Source organism: Pogona vitticeps, chromosome 2 (genome assembly GCF_051106095.1).
Source record: "Pogona vitticeps strain Pit_001003342236 chromosome 2, PviZW2.1, whole genome shotgun sequence".
Taxonomy (NCBI): domain Eukaryota; kingdom Metazoa; phylum Chordata; class Lepidosauria; order Squamata; family Agamidae; genus Pogona; species Pogona vitticeps.
This window is the reverse complement of record NC_135784.1, coordinates 121294469-121317960: the sequence shown is the minus strand read 5'-3', so window position 1 is coordinate 121317960 and position 23492 is coordinate 121294469. Positions and strand designations below refer to the sequence as shown.

The following is a 23492-nucleotide window of genomic DNA, read 5'->3' as shown; positions in this document are numbered from 1 at the left end:
AATAATAATAATAATAATAATACCTGGTTCATCAATACGATACAGTCTTGGAATTGTCATAGATCACAAGCTGAATATGAGCCAACAGTGTGGTGCAGCTACAAAAAAGTTAAACACTATTTTAAGCTGCATTAACAGAAGTTAGTCTCTAAATCTCATGAGGTACTCATTCCTTTCCATTCGGCACTGCTTAGGCCTCATCTTGAGTACCGTGTCCAGTTCTGAACACTGCACTTCAAAAAGGACAGATTGGAACAAGTTCAGAGCATTATAAAGTTTCTTTTCCTCCCTGGCAAGGACAAACTCGTTATCTGAAAAAGAATAAAAATGGAGTGAACCAAACCACACATGCAGTAAATTTGCAAATAAGATAATCAAGTTTATTGAAAAGAGTTAGAAAAAGACTTGTAAGCCTAGAGAGCTGGGATCTCATGACCAAATACAAGCTTCTCAATGGATACAGAAAGTCCATGCATACTTTATAGGATTCTTCCCAAAACAAAGCTGGTCGCGTAATGCTGGTGATAGCAGAACGACAAGTCCTGATTTTCCATAAACAATCCTGACCTAGACTTACGTGTTCTGATGTTGTTACTGTTGTTATTTTGAGGCACCAGGGGTACGACCATGGTATCCCTTTCTCCTTATTCTGGTCAATTGTAGCCTTTAACAAAGGACAGAGACAGATGGTAAATACGGTCACTCATCTTATCTTGGAAGAGTTTGTTAATTCCTCTTTGCTGGCTTCTAGGCACCAACTGTACGTTGGGACATTCTCATGTCCTTGTATGTCTGCTAACAATGTAATCTATTGAACTTTTGTAGGTGAAAGAGACATTTTCCATAACTGTATTGCTTAATGTTTTGGGAGGCATTTCTTTCAGACAGTGCTGATTCTGAGTTTCTAATAAGGCTTAATTAAGGAAAGAAGGGGAGCAATCTAATTATGGAAAGAAGGGGAGCAATCTATTTTCTAATTGTTATAACAAGAGGAGAGCAGCAAGGATGATCGGGGGTTGGAAACCAAGCCCTATATATATGAACCTATTGCTGTTGTTTAGTCGTTTAGTCATGTCCGACTCTTTGTGACCCCATGGACCAGAGCACGCCATGCCCTCCTGTCTTCCACTGCCTCCCAGAGTTGGGTCAAGCTTTGATGACACTATCCAACTGTCTCGTCCTCTACTGTCCCCTTCTCCTCTTGTCTTCACACTTTCCCAACATCAGGGTCTTTTCTAGGGAGTCTTCTCTTCTCATGAGATGTCCAAAGATGGGAAACCCTGACATTGGAGCGTTCAGCCTGGAGGCAGGCGGTACATCACGGCATCTCCCAATTTGAAGAGACCCTTGTCCAGCTGGCCAAGGCAAAGAGGCAGTCCCAGAAGCAGCAAAATCAGGGAACTGGACAGGGGAGAGATTGTATTTGTCCTCATTGTGGAATTGGCCTTCTCAGCCACACTAGATGGTGTTCCAAGTCCTCCATACAGAACATGTTACCATAGTCTCTCGAGACTGAAGGGTGCCAAACAACAAGTCGCAGAATAAATCTTATAAGGTGGTTTGTGAAGGATTGCTTCCAGCTTGTGGCTTCCTTCAAATGTGCCACAGTACCCCCAAGGAATGGCTGCAATAGGGCACCTAAACACCAAAACACAAAGGCAGGCAGGAAGGCAGGCAGGAAGGAAGGCAGGCAGGCAGGAGGGCAGGAGGGCAGGAAGGAGGGTAGGTAGGTAGGTAGGTAGGTAGGTAGGTAGGTAGGTAGGTAGGAAGGAAGGAAGGAAGGAAGGAAGGAAGGAAGGAAGAAAGGAAGGAAGGAAGGAAGGAAGAAAGAAAGAAAGAAAGAAAGAAAGAAAGAAAGAAAGAAAGAAAGAAAGAAAGAAAGAAAGAAAGAAAGAAAGAAAGAAAGAAAGAAAGGAAGGAAGGAAGGAAGGAAGGAAGGAAGGAAGGAAGGAAGGAAGGAAGAAAAAAAGAAAGAAAGGAAGGAAGAAAGAAAGAAAGAAAGGAAGAAAAAAAGAAAGAAAGGAAGGAAGAAAGAAAGAAAGGAAGAAAGGAAGGACGGACGGAAGAAAGGAAGAAAGGAAGGAAGAAAGGAAGGAAGAAAGAAGCTAACAAGAGGCAGAAAACCTTTTTACAACTTAAGGCAGTTCTCCATTGTCTCCAATAGGGCTTCAACAGAGCTGCAAACAAGCAGCCAAGAAGGCTTTTCTCCTGTGAGACCACTTGAATTGAACAGACCCAAATTCCCCCGGAACTTCATTGTGACTGGATGCAAGTCTACCACTAGCGTAGACCTGCTGATTCATTGGGGATTACATAAGTGTTGACTCACCATTTAGCAGTTCATTGAATGGGTGTACTCTTGCTGGAATTAATGATTCAATTTCAGTCTCTAGCTCAAACTAGCTGATATGTTTAGCATGTATTTGGGAGTAGTACATTTCTCAAATTGTGAAATGCTTTTCTTTATGCTTTTCTTTATCTTTGTTTTTGCATTCCAGTGTGTGCTCTGCTTTCTGATTGGTTACTGACAGGTAAAGATAGGCTTAATTAACAAGTCTGATTTCCAAGAGATGTATGTATTTCTGAGGAAATTCTACTATGGGAATAAAAATGGGCTAATCACAGGGAATATTGTTCATTTTAACCTTTTAGAAGGAAACTGTTCTCCTGGGTTTGGAGCTGAAGTGCCCTTGTTTGGCAGAATTAGTGGATGATCTGCCTGGTGAGATAAACAGCAGAAATGCATTCTGTTGGTTCTTTAGGACTTCCAGTGCTTTTTGATGCCATTTGTTGTATTTTTCAGGGTCATCTTGCTGAGGTGAGGCCTCAGTACATCCTATTAGGGTTGTACCTTTCCTTTATGGAGGACCAATCACTGAATGGGATGCCAAGGAGTTCCTGCTTAGGACCATAACTTTGGCTTATAATATGCTTTGGAGTTTGCCTTTGTCTCCTTTTCTGTTTAACATCACCCAAGGATTTAGAATGGGCTGTTTGTTTGTTTGTTTAATTTGTATGTCACCCTATTAGCAGATCAACTAAAACAATGCATATAAATAAAACTGAAACACAAAATAACAATCAATGCATCAAGTGGTGGAAATATCAAGATAAAATGTGGCATGGGTCATGTAAACAAATAAAGCAGCAAGGAATGGATCATGCCTGCAAGGTTACCAAAAAGGCTTCTCTGAAAAGCAGTGTTTTAAAATATCTTTTAATGGATCGTAGGGAACAGACTAGGCACAGTTCCACCAGCAGTTGATTCCACAATGTTGAAGCCACCACAAAAAAGGCCCTACTTCTCGTAAAGAATTTCTTGCCCACCCTTGAAATGGCTACCTGGAGGATCATGGCCTGGGAGGACCTAGTGGGTCAGGTAGGTGACCTTAGGAAAAGATGCTCGACAGGTAAAGTGGTACCAAACTGTGAAGCTGATGATAAACAGCTGTAAATCTTTTTCTGATCTCCAACTGGAGAAACCCTAGAGGTTCTGTTCCATTGTTTGATGTACAAAATGTAGGTGAGAAGCTGAAATGGACTCAAGAGGAATCAAGGGCCCAACCAAGCTAGTAGAAGGATGTCATTCGGCCTGGATGGTGTTGCACTGCTCTTGATAGGCAGGTTTAGCAGTTAAGAATGCTGTTATGGGTGTCCAGATGATAGTGGCAGCCAGAAGCACTTTTACTCTACTTTGAATGGCACACTCACTGCTCCCATCCTTGTAGGGGTCACACTTCCTCTTAGCTGCAATAATTCATTACAGAATTGCGTTCTCGGGGAAGTTAGGCTCAATTTCTGCTGAGCTTATGATGGACAGCTGAAACTGTCCTGTTCTGAAGTGTGCTGTTCCAAAGGGTCTTTGGTATCTAGAATTTGTTCTTTTGTTTTTCTTTTTTTTTAAAAAAAAAACTGGCTGTTGGGAAGCGTTTTACATCTTTTTTTAAACGTTTTACATTTGCTCTTATTTATGTTAATATATTGTACAAAAACTTGGGAACCCTGATGGGCAAAAAGGTGTGAAAAAAATGCTTTAAATGAATAAATAATCTAGAGACTGAGGTCAACGAACTCTACCCAGCCACAAGGACCAGGATCATTTCATATAAAAGACCAGCTAAAGACACTGATCAATCACAGGGGCAGATATTCTCTCCCCCCTGATCACAACAATACATCCACAACAAAAACACGCTGATCACCATCATCACCCTATCTCCTGAAAATGACAAAAGCTGTTCCCACAGCTATAAATACTCAATCAGCCAACAAACAGCAACAGAGTATGGACAGAGTTCCTACTCCTGTTCCTCTGAAGATGCCGGCCATAAAGACTGGTGAAACATCAGGAAGAGCAACCTTTAGAACACGGCCAAAGAGCCCGAAAAACCCACAACAACCAACAAACTAGACTGAATTATGGTAAAATGTGATACATATGGCTTCCTTTGAAGACATGCAGAAACCTCACCTTGTACAGAACACTATAGCTACAATTTTACTTTATGCCAGGTTTCAAGATCACATCACTGGTCCATTGCTAGGTGCAATTCCAGCCTCATGCTGGTTATCACCTCTAATGACCTAAATGCCTCAGGAATATAATGTCTAATCATTTGATAATCACCATATGAATTTGTCCACTCTCTGATGTCTCCTGGTGAAGCCTTTATGGATGTCTCTTTGCTTCCTAAAATGGGTGAGGGACAACATCTTTTTGCAACAACACAGTACTGCCTGCTCTCTGGCCTCCAGTTTAGACTGGTCCCTCATCTCTTAGTATTTTAATGCTACATGAAGACATTTATTTTCCTCCCAACCTTTAATTTATCTGTCTCATGAGTTTATAGTCCTGGCTTTTATTCATGTTTCTTTATCACTGCTTTTTGTAGTTTATTGATTTGTTTTCGTTTTAAGTATTTTCCTGATGCTTCATCATCTGTCTTTGTACTCCCTTCTCCACCTGTGAGCTGGTTTGGGCACTTCCATTTAAAGTGGGAAAGGAATTAGAAATATATCCCTATATAAAGAAAGAATCACAGGCCCGTATTTTATATGGGACAGGAGCAGGGGCACATACATAAGGAAAAAGAGGAGTTAGGGCAACACGTTCACAAGGAAAAACATTCTCAGATCAATGAGAAAAAGCAGAGTAATAGAAGAGAATAGTGTGTGGTACTCTTTTTTTTTTTAAATGTATTTATTATTTTCAGTCCCATCCTACCTTTTCATCAATGACTACATAATTCTCCTCCTCCATATTTTATCTTCACCACAGGCTAGTGAGTGAATTCAAGGTGGGAGATAGTGTCTGTTCCCTGGTCACCCAGTTAACTTCATGGCTCTGTGGGTCCGTAAACTTAGATCTTTCAATTCTGTAGCCACGACATCTCGCCGGCTTCACAGTGCAGAGCATTCATAACTTTCAGGGGCCACAGTCATTTTCTGTGAAAAATGGAAGAGGTAAAAGAACAAGAAGCCATCTCATACACCTGCGCGCCAACCGCACCAGAGATATCCTTGCAATGAGGCCCCTCAGGTAGGATTACTGTATTCCAGTTCTCCACATCTAGCTGATATAATTTGCACTTGGACATATTATGCAAGGTAAGTATACAAATTGTTGCATTGTTTTCTACCATTCCATTTCAATATTGGCAGCATTTTTGTAAAAAACACTGGTAGGAGGATGGGGCCACCACTGCCGCCACCACCCATGATGGTGTTGATGGGGAGGGCCACAGGTTCCATGAAGTCAAGACTCTGCTTGAACAAGACTTTATTAAGGTGGGGGAATGCGGTACAAGGATAGGTTGGGCCCCTGTTGCTCTCTCTCTTAAAAATTCACGGGGGGGGGGTCTGAGTTAATTCCACAAGCCACCCCCAACCTGCACTATGTCCAGTTCTTATCCAAGTTCCAGACTCTGGGCTGGCACATGGCTGGGTCCTCATTTTCTGCACTGAACCTAGCCTTGGAGGAGGACCAATATCATCAACCTTGTACAGGCTTCTGGGTCCTCCAAACCCTTCTTGACTCTGGTGGCTTGGCTGCAGGTGCTCTTTTTGGTGCTTCCTCCACAGTACCAGGTCAGGATGGGGCCTGGGTGCCCAAGCAACCTCCTTGGTGTCCAGGAGTGGGTAAAAGAGCAGTGCAACTTCCTCTCATCCTTGTCCTTTAGCAGGCTGAAACTGGACTCGCTCCTTGGTTCACGGATTCTGGATCATCAAAAGGTCGTCCTCCCCAAGAACACAGAACATGGGGGTCTAGTTCCTCGACCCTTCCACCCCCTCTTTTTTGTCTGTGTCTGTTGAGGGCTTCCTCCTTCTCTTCCCTTAAGCTGGCATCCTGCCAATTTAATCTAGTCTCTGCCCCCTCACCCATGTGTGGGTCATTTGCCTCTGTCTCGTTCTCCCCACCCAGAATCTCCCTCTCCCTCTTGCTGCTCTGTTGCCAGGATCTTCATTGGGTCTGCATGGGGAGCTGTAGCCTTGCCTTCAGAAAAAGGCCCAGTAAGTTGTAATGGGTGACATACTTGACTTGGAACAGGGAGACATAGGTTGAGATCCCTGCTCAGTCACAAAGCTTATCGAGTGACCTCCAGCCGGTTATTATCTCTCATCCAAGCGTACCTTAATGAGTTGTTGTGGGCATAAATGGGGAGAGAGGACCATAGAAAGCAGCTGTGGATGTAGAACAAGTCAAATAAACAAGGAATAGCTATGTGATGCACCCAGAGATGTCTGCTGGTATTCTCATTAGGTTGTTCCAGATTTCTGTGATCAGTTTTTACTTCTGTAAAAAAGAGGAAGATCCATGAAAATAGCAAAGGGAGCTCCCATCAGTGACACATTTCCCCTGATTTGTATTGAGAACAGAGAGCAAACAGAAGAAAACATGGAGGTATACAATGTGATTTCCTTCAGAGATACAGATCAGGAGTTTGTTTACTATAACTGGAAAATATTCTAGTCTAACTTGCTTTGTCCTAGTCAACATTACATCTGGCTGTCTGCTGTTTTTTTCTGCAACAGATCAATATGGCCACATATACACACCTCCCTGAACACTTTGAAAGATGTTCCTTTGTGTAAAACACCTCATATTCCTGGGGCTTCATTCTTTTCTATCCATGATTTTTAGGTAGCTGGGAAGAGCAGCCATTTGTTTTCACACTGCTAGGCTTTCGCAAAATTGCCATGTTTACTTAGGATATGAGAGATGATCGGTCACTTTATTCAATACATTGAGGATCACTCTTCTTGCTTGCTCTGCTGAAAATGTGAGTCAAACTCCCAGTGACTTCACATGTTTGGCTAAACTCTGAAACACAGTAGTAGGCTTGTTGAGAAACAGTTGGACGGAATAATAACTGAATGTTTACCTTATATATTTGCTTGCACAAGGGCTACGGGACATTCAGTGTGGCGTAGTGGATAGAGTGGAAGACTAAGGAGGTCTGGGTTCAAATCCTCACTAGCTGTGGAAGATCACTGGGGGTATGTGGAACCGGTAAAACTATTCCTCAAACATTTCACTTACCTTGATAGCCCTGTTAGGGTTTGTTTTGACTTGATGGCACAGAATATAAAAAGGGCTATAGATTTATTTTAATTTTTTCAAATGAAAATTAGCCTTGATAGTCTAATGGTCCAGACGGACCCTGGGTGGCATGCCTAAACTCCAGATAAAACTTGACCAACTGGGCAATAAGACAATTTTACTCTGGAGGTATAACTTTTCTTAAGTCTATTTGGACCCAAGATGTTCCTCAGAGAAGAACCTTCTTCCCTTTAATGCAAAGGGAATGCTTGCTGTCAACGGAAGAGCATTCAATCAAATGAGCATCCATTAGAAGAAATAGGTTTACAGCCCACACCTGATTTTTAACTGATGGCTTCAGTACATAGCGAGGCTGTTTAGGTGAGCTGAAAGTTGTTCATTTTGAGTTTTGACCCAATGATCTGGAGGATGTCCGATGGAAATTCATCTAATAGTGTTCAAAAAGAACTAAGCCAACAATCGCACTGGGTAAAGATGTAGAAGCTGATTTGTCCTTTGGTGACACATTTTCATCAGTCCTCTGCCTGAGCATGCAGAACTGCGAATTAAGCTCATATTTTGTTTCCTGATGACTAATCACAAAACAAAGTATGCAGATTAATAAGATCTGGAGGTGAGAAAAGCTTATGATAGAATGAACAAAAATCTTCTACCACTTAAAAGATCCACTTCTGAATGCAAGCTGAATATCATATCTAATTTGGCCCTGACAGTTCCACTGTGTAGAGTTGAAAGTTCCTGTTTACTTGTCTGACAGATTTTTTTTCCACCTACAGAGTGACAGTGAGGTTTGCGCACAAGAAATAATGGAAAATCCAGGACTTCATCATAGCTGTGAATGGACAATAGTATGTCTTCCTTCAAAGTGTAAACAAAGACAGTAACGCAGCCTTTTGTTCAACTAGTATTTTGTAAGGAAAAAAAACTATTTTTAATTTTTAAAAAAACCAGTGATGCAAATATAGTTTGTAGTCTTATCTTCATGTTGGAAGCACTCAAAAAAGGGCACTTTTCTATAGCCCTGTAATGTAACCCATTATCCAGTGTTATTATTTCCAATATTGCTGTTGAGAGTTGAGAGATAGCAGCCTTATTATAGCCTAATTAAAACAGCCCAGAAATATGTAGCACACTGTTATCATGTGCTTAGGAACTCCTAATGGCCAAAATCCTGTTGCTTAGTGTAAGGCCAATTGTAACTTTCAGCCTCTTCCTCCGCCGTAAACAAACCGTCTCCGCCATGATTCTCAGGGCTGTGTGTGCATTCCAGCTTGGTGAGTGCATGCGTGTGCCCTGAGATTCAGAACAGGGATGCTTTACTTAACAGAAGGAAACAATTATAAAATTTGGCTTAAGCTAAGCAACAGGATTTAATTCAGTAGTTTGGGGGGGGGGGGCTTGACAGCAATTTGGGCTATTAAATATTGTTTTAGAATGCTGAAGTGGAATGTGTAGCTCATTTCCAGCACCAGGTCATATTCTTTCTGTAGCTGTCATGGATTCCTAGCAACCACCACCACAATCCCAATATAGCAAAGGTAATGCTAATGAATTTGCCGCGACCACTGCTCTCAATGCAAAGACAATAGTACTCCACCAAGCGCAGAGGCTTTGTACTCCATGCATGTTAGTTCATGGCCAAATGTGCAGGTTTGTGAAACTCATGCTTGTGCAATCAGTTATAAAACAAGGGATATGTGAGGGCTTTACTGCTTACACAAAAGGAAGAGATACATGGGAGAGACAAGAACCTCTCCCTTAATACCTTGCTGTACTCTGCTGCCCCATATGTCTTCTCCTTGCTGGTTCAGTTACAGTGAGCCAACAAGAACAGCTGGGGCAAAATGGCTACTGAGTAGCAGAGTGGAGCAGGCCAAGGCAGGGAGGGGATAGTGTCATTCCTCAATTTGGTGGGGGGATGCATTGTGTTAAACTTTCACAGTCTGGAAAGTTTAAAAGTTTGGAAAACTCAACAGTGGCAAGAGGATTGGAAAAGATCAATCTACATTCCAATCCAAAAGAAGGCCAGTGGCAAAGAATGGTCCAACTACCAAACAATTGCACTCATTTCACATGCTAGCAAGGTTATGCTCAAAATCCTACAAGGGAGGCTTCAGCAGTATGTGGACCGAGAACTCCCAGAAGTGCAAGCTGGAATTCGAAGGGGCAGAGGAACTCGAGACCAAATTGCTAACATGCGCTGGATTATGGAGAAAGCCAGAGAGTTCCAAATAAACATCTACTTCTGCTTCATTGACTATGCAAAACCTTTGACTGCGTGGACCACAGCAAACTATGGCAAATTCTTAAAGAAATGGGAGTGCCTGAACACCTTATCTACCTCCTGAGAAATCTATATGTGGGACAGGAAACAACAGTTAGAACTGGATATGGAAACATTGATTGGATCAAAATTGGGAAAGGAGTACGACAAGGTTGTATAGTGCCTCCCTGCTTATTTAACTTATATGCAGAATAGATCATGTGAAAGGCTGGACTGGAGAAATCCCAAACTGGAATTAAGATTGCCGGAAGAAATGTCAACAACCTCAGATATCTGGTGGCAGAAAGTGAGGAGGACTTAAAGAAGCGCTTAATGAGGGTGAAAGAGGAGGTCCACATAGTCAAAGCTATGGTTTTACAAGTACCGATGTATGGAAGTGAGAGCTGGACCATAAAGAAGGGTGACCGCCGAATAATTGATGCTTTTGAATTGTGGTGTTGAAGGAGACTCTTGAGAGTCCCCTGGACTGCAAGGAGAACAAACCTATCCATTCTAAAGGAAATCAAGCCTGACTGTTCACTGGAAGGACAGATCCTGAAGCTGAGGCTCCAATACTTTGGCCATTTGATGAGAAGAGAAGAGAAGACGCCACGGAAAAGACTGTGATGTTGGGAAAGTGTGAAGGCAAGAGGAGAAGGGGATGACAGTGGATGAGATGGCTGGACAGTGTCATTAAAGCTACCAACATGAATTTGACCAAACTCTGGGAGGCAGTGGAAGACAGCAGGGCCTGGCGTGCTTTGGTCCATGGGGTCATGAAGAGTCGGACACGACTAAATGACTAAATAACAACAAAAACTTTCACACTGGTTTACAGTTAAATGGAATAGCATACATAGCATAATGAACAGCTTTGACTCCGCCCCATGGAAAATTTAATAGACAAAGGTTAATAGAAAAGGGCTGGCAATTTAGTTCGCTATTAATGCCCCCAGTTATCAAATAGATAATGGGCAAAATCCTGTTCAGTAAAGTATGTATTACTGGAGATATTTTGTATGGAGGGGAAGACTATGGTTAATAATTATTATTGTGTGCCATGAAGTCCATTCTGATTTATGACCACCCTTTCCAGGGTTTTATTGGTACGGAGGACACAGATGTTGTTTGCTATTCCCTTCTTCTGGGGGTGCCCTGGTACTGAACTACTTGCTGGGGAATCAAACTCCCAACCTCTGGTGCCACAGTCAGATACTTAATTGACATCTCGACTGAAATTATAAGACACTTAAATTGCAGTCTGACATTTGTATACCTGGGCATAAGTAAGTCTGGATTTAGAAGGGAAGACATGCCTACGATGGCTCTTTTTTAAAAAAAATCTACAGTGTTGCCTCGCATTACGATGTTAATTCGTTCCAGCGAAATCGCTGTAGAATGAAAATGTCATAATGCGAAAATAGAAAGCCAATTGAAACGCATTGACACGCCCTTCAATGCATTCCAATGGGCTGGAAACTCACCCTCCAGCGAAGATCCTCCATAGGGCGGCCATTTTCTGTGGCTGTCTTGCGAGGAATCTGTCCCAGAAAACAGCGGGGAGCCATTTTATTTACCCAGTGGCCATTTTGAAACCGCCGATCAGCTGGAGGAAAATCGTCGTTTTGTGAAGAATTGGTTCCCGAAGCAGGGAGCCGATCATCGTAAAGAGAAAAAATCCCATTCAGACCATCATTTTGCGATCGCAATTGCGATTGCAAAAAATCCTCGTAATGCAGTTTTGTCGTAATGCAGGGCAATCGTAAAGCGAGGCACCACTGTATAGGGATTGTTACATGAACTGATGCATAATAACACCCCCCTCTCACTTCTTGGTAAGTAGTCATAATTAATTGTAATTTCATCCACAAGTGATGTAATTTTAAAAGAGAGGAAATGTCCCATTTTAATTACCCAGTTACGAGTACAACTACCAAAGATATACCTGCCTACATCCTATATTCAAACAAGGGCAAAGGCAAAAGGTCCGGGAAAGGGATCAGCATTTCCCAAATCCCATCCACCCCAAGAGACTGTGGGGTCAAATGTGCAAGATCAAGAAAACTGATCATAGAAAGAGGTTTACAGCATAGAGAAAGGGCAGAGGACTGAAGAAGGGATGGTTGGTGCCTGACATGAGTTCAAAGGGGGACTCCATCAGCAGCTCAGCTACACCCCTTGAGGACTTCTGCTTCCCAACATAGGCTGCACACATAAAGAAATACTTCTGCCTACACAGCCCAGATACAATTCTGAGTCAGTTGCCTCACTCACTTCTAGAGCAGCCTTACTCACCAGAACCACAGGCAGGGCTGAAGCATATGTGAATTTGTTCTCCGCTCCACTCTATGCAGCAAAATTCCTAGGAGGGAATCTGCCTGCAATCTTGGCTTCTTATACTCTGCCACCTTCAGCAGAGGGATGAGATGGGCTGGGGTGGGAAGTCAATGGAAAGCTCAGCAGAAGGAACTTTACAGCCATCAGTGATGCTTCTTGGGTCTTTCTTCAGTGTGAAGTGCCAAACAACCAGTTTGTTCCAATTTATTTCAAATGGTTAATTAAACCAGTAGGCCTGAACTTTATGCTTTACCTGAAGGGTCCTTAACATAGATCCTTATGTTTAAATAAAATGTAAACTGAGTTTATTTATTTTATTTATTTTATTTATTTTATTAATTTCTATGCCACCCAATCTACCCAGAGGTCTCTGGGCGGCTCACAACAATTAAAGTTCAATACAATAAAAGATAAAATGATTAAAATACAATTAAAATACAATTAAAATTGCCATCATCAGGACCCACAGTTGATGTTATTTCAATTAAAAGCCTTCTGGAACAGGAAGGTTTTGACCTGGCGCCGAAATGTCATCAACGTCAGCGCCAGACGAATCTCAGTCGGGAGGGCGTTCCATAGTCTGGGGGCAGCTGCCGAAAAGGCCCTTTGTCTACAAGCCATCCCTCTTACCTCCTTGAGGGATGGCTCTTTCAAAAGGGCCCCCTGGCTAGATCTTAACTGCCAGGTAGGCTCATATGGAAGGAGGCGGTCCTTCAGGTATCCAGGGCCCAAGCTGTTTAGGACTTTATACATCAAAACAAGCACTTTGAATTGGGCCCAGGCAGCAACTGGTAACCAATGTAAATTAAACAGAATCAGCTTGATGTGCTCTCTAGCGGCCCCACCAATCACCAGCCGCGCAGCTCAATTCTGGACCAGTTGCAGTCGCCGGACCGTCTTCAAAGGCAGCCCCACGTAGAGCGCATTGCAATAATCTATACGAGATGTTACCAGTGCGTGTGTAACTGTCATGAGACTCCGCTTGTTCAGGTAGGGCTGCAGCTGGTATAATTTCCGCAGCTGAAGGAAGGCGCCTCTGGCCACCGAGTCCACCTGGGCTTCCAGAGTTAGACTGGGGTCCAGGAGCACCCCCAGGCTGCGGACCCTGTTCCTTAGGGGGAGTGTGACCCCATTCAGGGCAGGGAAATGGCCCTCCAACCTGTCCAGTGAAGCACCCACTAACAGCACTTCCGTCTTGTCTGGATTGAGTTTCAATTTATCCAGTCCATTATCAGGTCCAGACACGAGTTCAGCACAGAAACCACTTCACCTGGATTGGTGGAAAAACGAGAGGTAGAGCTGAGTGTTGCCAGCATATTGCTGACTCCTCAGCCCAAACCTCCTGATGACCTGTCCCAGCAGTTTCATGTACATGTTAAACAGCATGGGGGACAGTATTGAGCCCTGAGGAACCCCATGACATAAATGCCATGGGGCAGAGCAACTGTCCCCCAGCACCACCCTCTGGACACGGTCAGCTAGAAAGGAGCAGAACCACTGTAAAACAGTGCCCCCAACTCCCAACCCAGCCAGCCTATCCAGAAGGACACCATGGTCGATGGTGTCGAAAGCCGCTGAGAGGTCCAGGAGTATCAACAGGGTCACACTCCCCCTGTCTCTCTCCCGGCAAAGGTCATCGTACAGGGCGACCAAGGCTGTCTCTGTACCAAAACCCGGCCTGAAACCCAATTGAAATGGATCCAGAAAATCCATTTCATCCAGCAGCGCCTGGAGTTGCCCAGCCACAACCCGCTCCAACACTTTGCCCAAATAAGGGAGGTTCGCTACTGGTCGGTAGTAGCGAACCTGGACCCAGCCTTGGGTCCAGGTTAGGCTTTTTAAGGAGTGGTCGAATTACCACATCTTTCAAGGTGGTAGGGACCACTCCCTCTCTCAAAGAGGCATTCACGGCCTCAAGTGTGAACCCCCCTGTCAGGTCTTCCAATTAGCCAAGATGGGCAAGGGTCGAGTGGAGTGGTGGTAGAACAGACAGATCCAAGCACCCTGTCCACATCCTCGGGTCTCAACAATTGAAACTCATCCATTAATGTTTGACCTAAGCATGGCACACTGGACACATCTTCCGATTTTGCAGTAACAGTGGAGTCCAGCCCACTGCGAATCTGAGCGATTTTTTTCTCAAAATGAATAGCAAACTCATCACAGCAAGCTGATGAGCAGTCCGGGACCTCCACCGGATTTCCCGGTTGAAGAAGATCCCGGACCACCCTAAACAGCTCTGCTGGACGACATTCTGAAGAAGCAGTACGGCTGGAGAAATATTGCCGTTTCGCCAGCCGTATTGCCACAAAATAGGCCCAATAATGGGCTCTTAAGTTGTCTTCTATCGGACTGCCAGCGGGACTTCACCTGTGCTCCAGCCGTCTCCCCTCTCGCTTCATTGCCCGCAGTTCAGAAGTATACCAAGCAGCTGTCTGGGCTCGGTGAGCACGGAGAGGGCGCTTAGGCGCAATTGTGTCAATCGCCTGGGTCATCTCCCTATTCCATAGGGTGAGCTCAGCTTCGACAGGAGGGCTGACCATATCAGGTGGCTAGTGTTAAAGAAGGGGTGGGGTAGCCCGAAGCAGCAGCAGGGCCCCAGTCCTGTAGGCCAAGGGAGTCCAGGCCAGAAATTCCCCCAGACACTGTCTCTCACCCAGTGTCTGAGGAACGGCAGATGTCACAGGCGACTCCCCCGACGGCAGTCACGCTGGTCTAGCTGGGCCCTGGCAAAGGCTTCTGGCTTTTACAGCTCCCCTCCCTTCCAAGCCAGGTGGCTGGTGTTGAAGAAGGGGTGGGGTAGCCCGAAGCAGCAGCAGGGTCCCAATCCTACAGGCCAACAGAGTCCAGGCCAAAAATTCCCCCAGACACTGTCTCTCACCCAGTGTCTGAGGGACGGCAGATGTCACAGGCGACTCCCCCGATGGCAGGCACGCTGGTCTAGCTGGGCCTTGGCAAAGGGTTCTGGCTTTTACAGCCTCGCTCCCCTCCAAGCCAGGTGGCTGGTGGTAAAGAAGGGGTGGGGTAGCCTGAAGCAGCAGCAGGGCCCCAGTCCTGCAGGCCAAGGGAGTCCAGGCCAAAAATTCCCCCAGACACTGTCTCTCACCCAGTGTCTGAGGGACCCTCTTGTTACCAAAACAATTAACTTTGTTGGCCAATTCAGTTTATTTCTAACTTTTATTTTTATTTTTGCTCTCTGGCTTGATAATTGGAGACACTGTACTTTTGACACTCTGAAAGTTTATTTATTTATTTAAAATAGTTTTACCCCCACCTATCCCCTTAAAAAAGACTCAAAGTGACTTACATCACTGAAGACAATATTTAAAACAGCTAAAAACAGTAAGCATACAAATAATAAATAGGATCAAACAAACACCACACTAAAAACGGTAAATTAAAGCAACACCAAAACCACATTCAAAGTAGTAAGGCACAACAATCCATTTAAAGACCTTCACTCAGGCAGCCAGTCACTCAGCAAAAGTTTGCTTGAAGAGAAAGGCCTTTGCCTGCTTGCAGCAGGACAATAAAGATGGGGCCAGACTAGCCTCCTGTGGGAGGGAGTTCCAAAGTCTGGGAGCAGAAACAGAGATGGTCCTCTCCTGTGTCCTCACTAAATACACCTGCAAAGGTGCTGGGACCAAGAGAAAGGCCTCTCCTGATGATCTTAACACCTCAGCAGGCTCATAAAGGGAGACACGATGCTTGAGACAGCTTGGACTCAGCCATTTAGGGCTTTATAGATTAGAGACAGCATCCTGAATTGTTTCAGGAAAGGGTTTGGCAGCCAGTGGAGCTGCCTTAACAGGGGTGTTATGTGATCTCTGTGACCAGTCCCATTTATCAATCTGGTGGCCACATCCATCTGGTGGATGCTTTATATACCATCCCAAAGTGCTTAAAACACTCTCTGGATGGTTTAGAATTTAATTAAACAGGCTATGCCTTGTCTCTCCCCCCCCAACCCCTGCAAGCTGCGTACTGAATTTACCAGCCTCAGAAGGATGGAAGACTCAGTGAACCTCTTGCCAGCTTCCAGATTGTGATAGGACTGGATGCTGACCATGAGGAGAGTTTTGACTAGAGATGGACATGAACCATGGTGTGTGTGTTTTTTTTTAAATCATGCCTGGGGACAGGGGGAACTAAAACACCCACCCACTCTACCACTTGTCTGCCTCTTTCCCACTACTCCCATCGCCTCCCTGCCTGGTCCTGGCTCCTCTTCCTCCTCCTCCTCCATCATCATTCCGGCTGCAAAGGGGCAATCCGGTGCCACACAACCTCATGGCTTATAGATACCGTTGGCCCCAGCTGATCTCCCTAATCAGTTGGGATCCCAGCCTATGTGCAGAGATAGCAGGCCTGGCTCACTCTGCACATATCTATACACAGAGACAGCAGGCTCAGCTCCCGGCAGGGAAGCCAGGCCACTGTCTCTGAAGATGGCGGAGAAGGAGGAGAAGGAGGAGGCAGCACAAGGCAGGAAGGTGACATGGGCAGGGGGCAGGCTGTGGGAGTGGGGGTGGGGTGGGGCAAATGAACCAGGAAGTTCATAAAATCACTATCAAAGTTCTGTTTGTTTTGGTTCATCAGTTTTGATGAACCCAACCCAGGCCAGTCTCTATTTTTGACTGCAATACTACAGTTTAACTATTGTGCCACAAGGCTCCTCCCCAGGCAGAACGTGTTACAGTAGTCCAGCTGGGAAGTAAAGCGTGTGTCACCATGGCCAGATCAGACCTCTCCAGGAACGGGCACAGCTGGTGTGCTAGTTTCAACTGTGCAAATGCACTCCTGGCCACCACCAAATCTTGGCATTCAGGCTCAGCGATGAACCAAGGGGCACCCCCAAGCTGCACACCTGTGTTTTCAGAGGGAATGTAACCCCTTCCAGCACAGGCTGCATTCATGATCACTTTCAACTCACCAAGAGCACCTCTTTCTTGGCTGGATTAAGTTGATTCACTTTCATCAAGTCCATTAATTGCACCAAGCATTGATCTCGAGTAGAGATGGGGACGAAGCGCCAAAATGGCACTTCGTCTTGGTTTGTGGGTCATCAAAATTAACAACTCATGAACTATGAATTGCCCCCCAGTGTCACAATGAAGCACTAATCAATTTGTTGGTTCCTCAATTTTTTTTTAAGAAAGCCCCTGGGGCTATCTAAAAAACAAAACAAAACCCTGCCCCACAGCCTTCCTACGCTGTGTGGCATAGGAAGATGGGGAAAGGGATCAAAGCAACCCCCCCCCCGGTTCTGCTGCCTTCACAAAAGCAGTGGGGCTGGGCAATGGCTTTAGTCAGGCTTTCCCCCTCTTTCTATGCCTCAACGGCAGCATAGGAAGAGACAGCAGAACCAGGCAATCACTTTGCAAAGGCAGTGGAGCCTGAAGGATCGCTTCGATCCCTTTCCCCCTCTTCGGTTGAGCTTTCCCCCTCTTCCTATGCCGCCACTGGGCATAGAAAGAGGGTGAAAGCCCGACTGAAGCCATTGCCCAGCCCCACTGCCTTTTCGAAGGCAACGGACCTGGAGATCACTTTGATCCCTTTCCCGCATTGAAAGAGAGAGAAAACCTGATCCAAGCCATCCCCCATCCCAGGGGGTGGGTTTCCCTTCTGGCAGGCTTTGGCAAGCTGCCAGAAGGGAAAATACCTCTCTGCTTATGCCCCTGAGGAACAGCTGATCTATGGGGGCATAAGCAAATAGGGAATGAAGGGACGAATATAAAAGGGTTATATTCATTGCAACATATTCGTCGGGATCTCTAGACTCCAAGAATACGAAGCAACGGATATTTGATGAATCAAGGATATTCATTGAATATCCTGATTTGTTTTTATATTCGTCCCCAGCTTCCTTGGATTTAAATGGAAAAGAGAGACAGAGCTGGATATCACCGGCATACTGGTGACACTGGACTACGAAACTCCAGACAACCTCCCCCAGCAGTTTCACGAAGATGTTAAATAACATACAGTAGACAAGAATTCCAGCCTTTCATAGAAGTAACTCAGGTTAGCAACAAGGACTGAAAATCTGGGTTTCAAAAAAATCAATATCATGCTGCTATGAGTGACTTGTGTTCCAAGTCGAGCAGAGATTCATCCTACTCAAACCACAGGACACCAGGGAATTCCGCTTAGATTAGAGCCGGCAAATTGATTTAAACACAAGTACCTGGCTTTAATTTCTGTATCAGATTTGGTGTTGCTGTGAAACTGTCCCCTAGAAATTATCTACTTAGCAAACAAGGTTTTGATACTTTTCTATTTAAATGAAAAAAACCTATAAAACAGTATTTGAGGGAGAAAACTCTTTTAAGGGTAGGTTTGCTCTCTCTCTCGCTCTCTCTATCTCTATCTCTCTCTCTCAATACTTAGGCCAGCCTTTCAGACTGCAGAGGGGAGTAGTGGAGGGGAAGAGAGACATTTTTATAAAGAATTTGTATGAGAACAGATTGACCCAAATGTAAGTTACTAAAATAGACTATATTAGCTGGAATGAAGCACATTGCATGCATGCAATCAGCGTGAGCTTTGTGAAGATGTCAGATCCTGTATATGTATTCCAGAACATATGCCTAGGTTAATGCAAGGTAAACCTTTTCCTCAAGGAAATAAATAAGGATCATTTACAATTCTTGCACTTTTACATGTGACACACAACAATAATCTCATAAAATTGTTCATCCAAGCCCATGAGTATTGGTAGCTGTTCTAAACCTTTTCTATTTAACTTCCACCTACAGAGAACAAACAGACAAACAAACACAAAATCTGCCTATTTTTAGATAATTAATCAGGTAATTAATAGTTGAGGTTAACAGAGTAAGAACCATGACTCAATCTTGTGCTTTAAACTAGTAGATCTGAGCTTCTTGTTCTCTCTGATGATTTATTTCTTGCCTTGTCTTTCTTATCCCTTGGCTATCTACTGGATCTAAGGTTCCAGGTAGCTCAGAATAAGATTAAAACAGGTACTGGTAGAAACAATTTTTAAAAATTTACAGAGTAAAATGACTGAAGAATTATTTAAGTGCAGCGTGGAGAATGAAGAAATCAGACTTGTTAAAGACATTTCTCTATCTTGATTCAATCATTAACCAAACTGGAAACTGAAACCAAGAAATTAAAAATGATTATGAATTGTGAGAGCCATGAAGAAGCTAGAAAGTACACTCAAAAGTAGTAAGTATGTGTCACTATAGACCAAGGTCAAGGTCATCCATAGAAGAGCATGGCAAATTTCTACATGTGGAGGTGAAATTTGTACAATGGAGAAAACTGACTCAAGTCATTCAGAAAATGGTGTCGGAGGAGAGTTTTATGGATACCATGATAGATATTAGGAAAAGAAGACAATCTAATTTGAGATGGATTGACTCAGGAAAGGAAGCCACGACCTTTAGTTTGCAGGACTTGAACAGGATGATAGGACTCTGCCCCGACAAAGGACAAGATATGAAGACCTGGGAAGTTACTCCTAATTGACACAATGGCCTCCATTTGCAGAAGAAGCAAATCAAAATTATTCAGTATTTTAAGGATTTAGAGCAGGAGGAGAATTTAAGTGATCTGTGTATGTTAGAACAGGATGGACTAGTGTCTTCTATGGGCCTTAAAGGGACTATTCAAAAACCCATGTTATTATAATCTTCAGTGGATTTGGCTTCAGAGCTGGCCTTTGCAGAATACATGTCAAAGATAGGACAGTGTTAAAGCACTATTAAGTTAGAAACATACTTTTGGAAAAGTAAAAAGTTTTGAATGCCCTCTTCTTAATAGACTGTCAGGTTTGCTGAAAATGTCATGAACATTGTCTTTGCTTGTGTGCAGACAGACAACTGGAGGAGACTGTGAGAGTGAACACCAAGAAAGCCCTTGTTCGTGTCTCCACCAAGCATGCCGGTGAGGACAGCAGGACTATGAAGAAGCCTTTTCCTGAAGGTTCTTCATAGCCTGGGTGAATCCATGTGGAAGAAAAACAATCCTTCAGTAACCTGAAGAGGGCTTTGTAAGTCAAAAATAGGCATTTCCAGTGTTCTTCAGAGACAAACTTGGAGCAGCTGACATTTTTAGCAGTTTTTAAGCACAGCCTGACATACAACAGGTGGTAATAGTAGTAGTAGTAGTAGTAGTAGTAGTAGTAGTAGTAGTAGTAATAGTAATAATAATAATAATAATAATAATAATAATAATAATAATAATAATAATAATAATAATAATAATAATAATAATAATAGTGTGTAATCTCTCACTTATAATGACCCTTTCCAGGACTTTCTGAGTAGGGAGTATTCATACATGGTTTACCCTTCCTCTGGGGGTGCCCCAAAGCTGTTAAGCTAGCCCAAGGCTACACTGGCAGTACCCCTAGGAGACACAGCAGGGAATCAAACTGTCAGCCTTTAACTCCCCAGCCAGATACCCAACTCACTGACCTATTCACAGCTACTACTAAAAACATGTTACAGTATTCTAAAAAAGATATAAGTAATGCATGGATCATTGTAGACTAATCAGACATTTCCAGGAATAAGCAGAGCTGGCCACACTAGCTTCAGCTATATGAACTCACTTCTGGCTTCCACAGTAAACACTAATTGTGAATCAAGTCTTCAGTCTAGCACAGGCTGAATCGTCCTGACACCAGTCCCAGTTCTTATATGCTGTTGGAATTCTTGCACCCTCTTATGTTGCCTTTAAGAGGTTTTGGCTGGGAAGGACCTTCCTGCACTGGGGCAAATGCCAACCAATCCAGTAGCAGCCAGTTTTTCCCTCTCTGCCTCAGAATTTTGAAGAGAGCCACACCTCTCTGCTTAAGTCTTCTTTTCCTGCTCTTTTTAGTCAGAGAGACTGAAGACAGTTCGGGCTGTCTTGTCAGTCAGCAAATCATAACGCTAGTCATGAAGCTAGCTAATCACTTAAGCTCTGTTCATATAACCTGTTAATATATTTCCACAGACTGCTTTTTGTTTTGATCTTTAAAGAACTGTGAGTAAATGGACACTTTTATTCTTTTCTCTTACCTGTGTCTATGAGTGAGACAGTAAGTGCCATTTGAGGTAAACTAACTAAGGATGGTGGTCCACTGTGAGGAGACTTGAAACAAATTCTGCTCTGTAGTTCCCTGAACTTTTTCTGCTGTGTAGTTAGAAGGTTTTTAAGCCAATAATTTCCACACTTTGCCAAAGTGTCCAGCCAAGCAGCACCATTCTCTGTTTTATCATGGCATTGGCACTGCCCTTTTTAGTGGGCATTCCACTCAAGAGTTGTGTCACCTTGTCTGAAACCTTCTGCTTTGCCTCATCTAGGTCATATCTCTAGCATCAGAAATACTGAGAACAAAGAGCTGCCAGTGGGGCCTCATTTAACCCCAGCAAGGCTACCAGTTGGCCCTTGGTGCTTCATTATCAATGCCAGCTTTCCGATTTCCCTTCTCAGCCCCTGTCCCTTGCAGGCTCAAAGATTAATCCAAGTCTATACATGCACCATGAGTTGCTTAGCTCTTTAATTAAAGCTATTAGAGCTCTGCTGCCTCAGATTGAACGTGAGAGAAGCCAGTTAGCATTTGAACTATGTTTTGCTCCAGTAATGCTACTTTTTAATGAGAAATGTCACTGTGGTCCACCTGTCTTCGTGTAACATCCAGTCATTTTTTCTCAGGATCTGACAGGTAGCCTTTTTCATTCAGTTTTCCACTCAAGTCAGAAATCGGTCATGATTCAACAAGGAGATCAAGGGACAGTTGGAAAAATATAGTCATAATACCTAACAAAATGGATGGAAATGGTCTTATTATGGGGCCAGTGCAACACTTCAAAGTAATACCCTTCTGCACTTGAAATTCTTGAGGTAAGTTAGGAGTTCAAATAATCATATAAGGTAGCTTCCACAATATCTAGCATTAGTTTGCATTTACGAATGTTGTGGGCTTACCAGTGTCAACCCTAAAGAGTCCAGAGATCTGGAATTAGGCCAGGCTGCCCTCATTTTTGCCCTCTGTTCTATATACAGTCAGAATTATGAAGAGTCCAGACAGGAGAGGGAAAAGAAGAAGCTGAACGTACATGGTTGTTGTGGGTTTTTTGGGCTCTTTGGCCGTGTTCTGAAGGTTGTTCCCCTGATGTTTCACCAGTCTCTATGGCCGGCATCTTCAGAGGACAGGAATAGGAACTCTGTTCCTACTCCATGGCTGGCATGCATGTGTTACACAGTGTGACCAGTAAGCTGCCACATTAGACCATGTTGTGATACCCAGCTAGCTCTGAATAAAAAGTGCCCGTTCCCCCGCTAGAGTTGGTGGTCCTTCAGTCCTCCTCACTCTTTAGCACATTCTGTTTCAGCTGGAGAAGAAAGAGTCATGATTCCATTTTACCCACATTTTTTGTCTCCCCATTGTTTCGTGCAAGAAGCTGCACAGCTCAATGCCCTTTTCAATGAATCTGTACAGGAAAGAGGTCATTTTTGCACAGAAATTGTAATTATTCTGTGCAGATGGTTGCTTCTTTCAGAAATGCCTACAAAACATCCGAAAAAATCCCATAAGATTTTTTTAATGGAAACAACCACACAAAGAATCATGGAATCATAAAATAATTGAGAGGAAAGGGGTTTATAAGGCCGTCAAGTGAAATGCATGAATCAAAATCAGATCTGATGGTTGTTTAATCTTCTTTTGAATGCCTCCAGTGTTGGAGTGCTCACCACCTCCCGAGGTATTTGGTTCCATTGTCTTACTGCTCTAACAGTTAAGGACTTTTTTTCTGATAAAGGTAAAGGTTGCCCTTGACATTTAATCCTGTTGTGACTGACTCCAAGGCGCGGTGCTCGTCTCCAAGCTGTAGAACCAACGTTTTGTCCGTAGACAGTTTCCATGTTCTCGTGGCCAGCACGACTAGACACGGACTGCTGTTACCTTCCCACCATGGTGGTAGCTATTTATCTACTTCCATTTGTACATGCTTTTGAACTGCTAGGTTGGCAGGAGCTGGGATTCGATCTTACGACTGCGGGTCTTCTGACCTTGCAGCACAGAGGCATCTGCAGTTTAACCCGCAGAGCCACCACGTCCCTTTTTCTGATACTCAGCCTAAATCTGGCTTCCTGTAGCTTGAGCCCATTATTATATGCCCTGCACTCTGGGATGATCAAGAACACATCTTGCTATGAGGAGAAAATAGGTTGCTCTTTTAGCCCTCAGTTTTCCACGGACAATGAGAACCTGCCACATCACTAATTCCCACCATGAATGAATGAATAATAAAAGTTTTATTAGTATTCGTTTAAATCAGCATGTATAAATTTAATATCAAAATGGCC

The 23492-nt window shown here is 43.8% G+C and overlaps 1 long non-coding RNA gene across 1 annotated transcript; it reads left to right on the top strand.

Annotated features, from left to right (window-relative positions):
- Window positions 1–2069: 2069 nt before the first annotated feature.
- LOC144586876 (uncharacterized) lies at window positions 2070–10476 on the top strand. Its single transcript, XR_013541948.1, has 2 exons — window positions 2070–7497; window positions 8338–10476. It is a non-coding gene; the product is annotated as an uncharacterized LOC144586876 (long non-coding RNA).
- Window positions 10477–23492: the final 13016 nt, after the last annotated feature.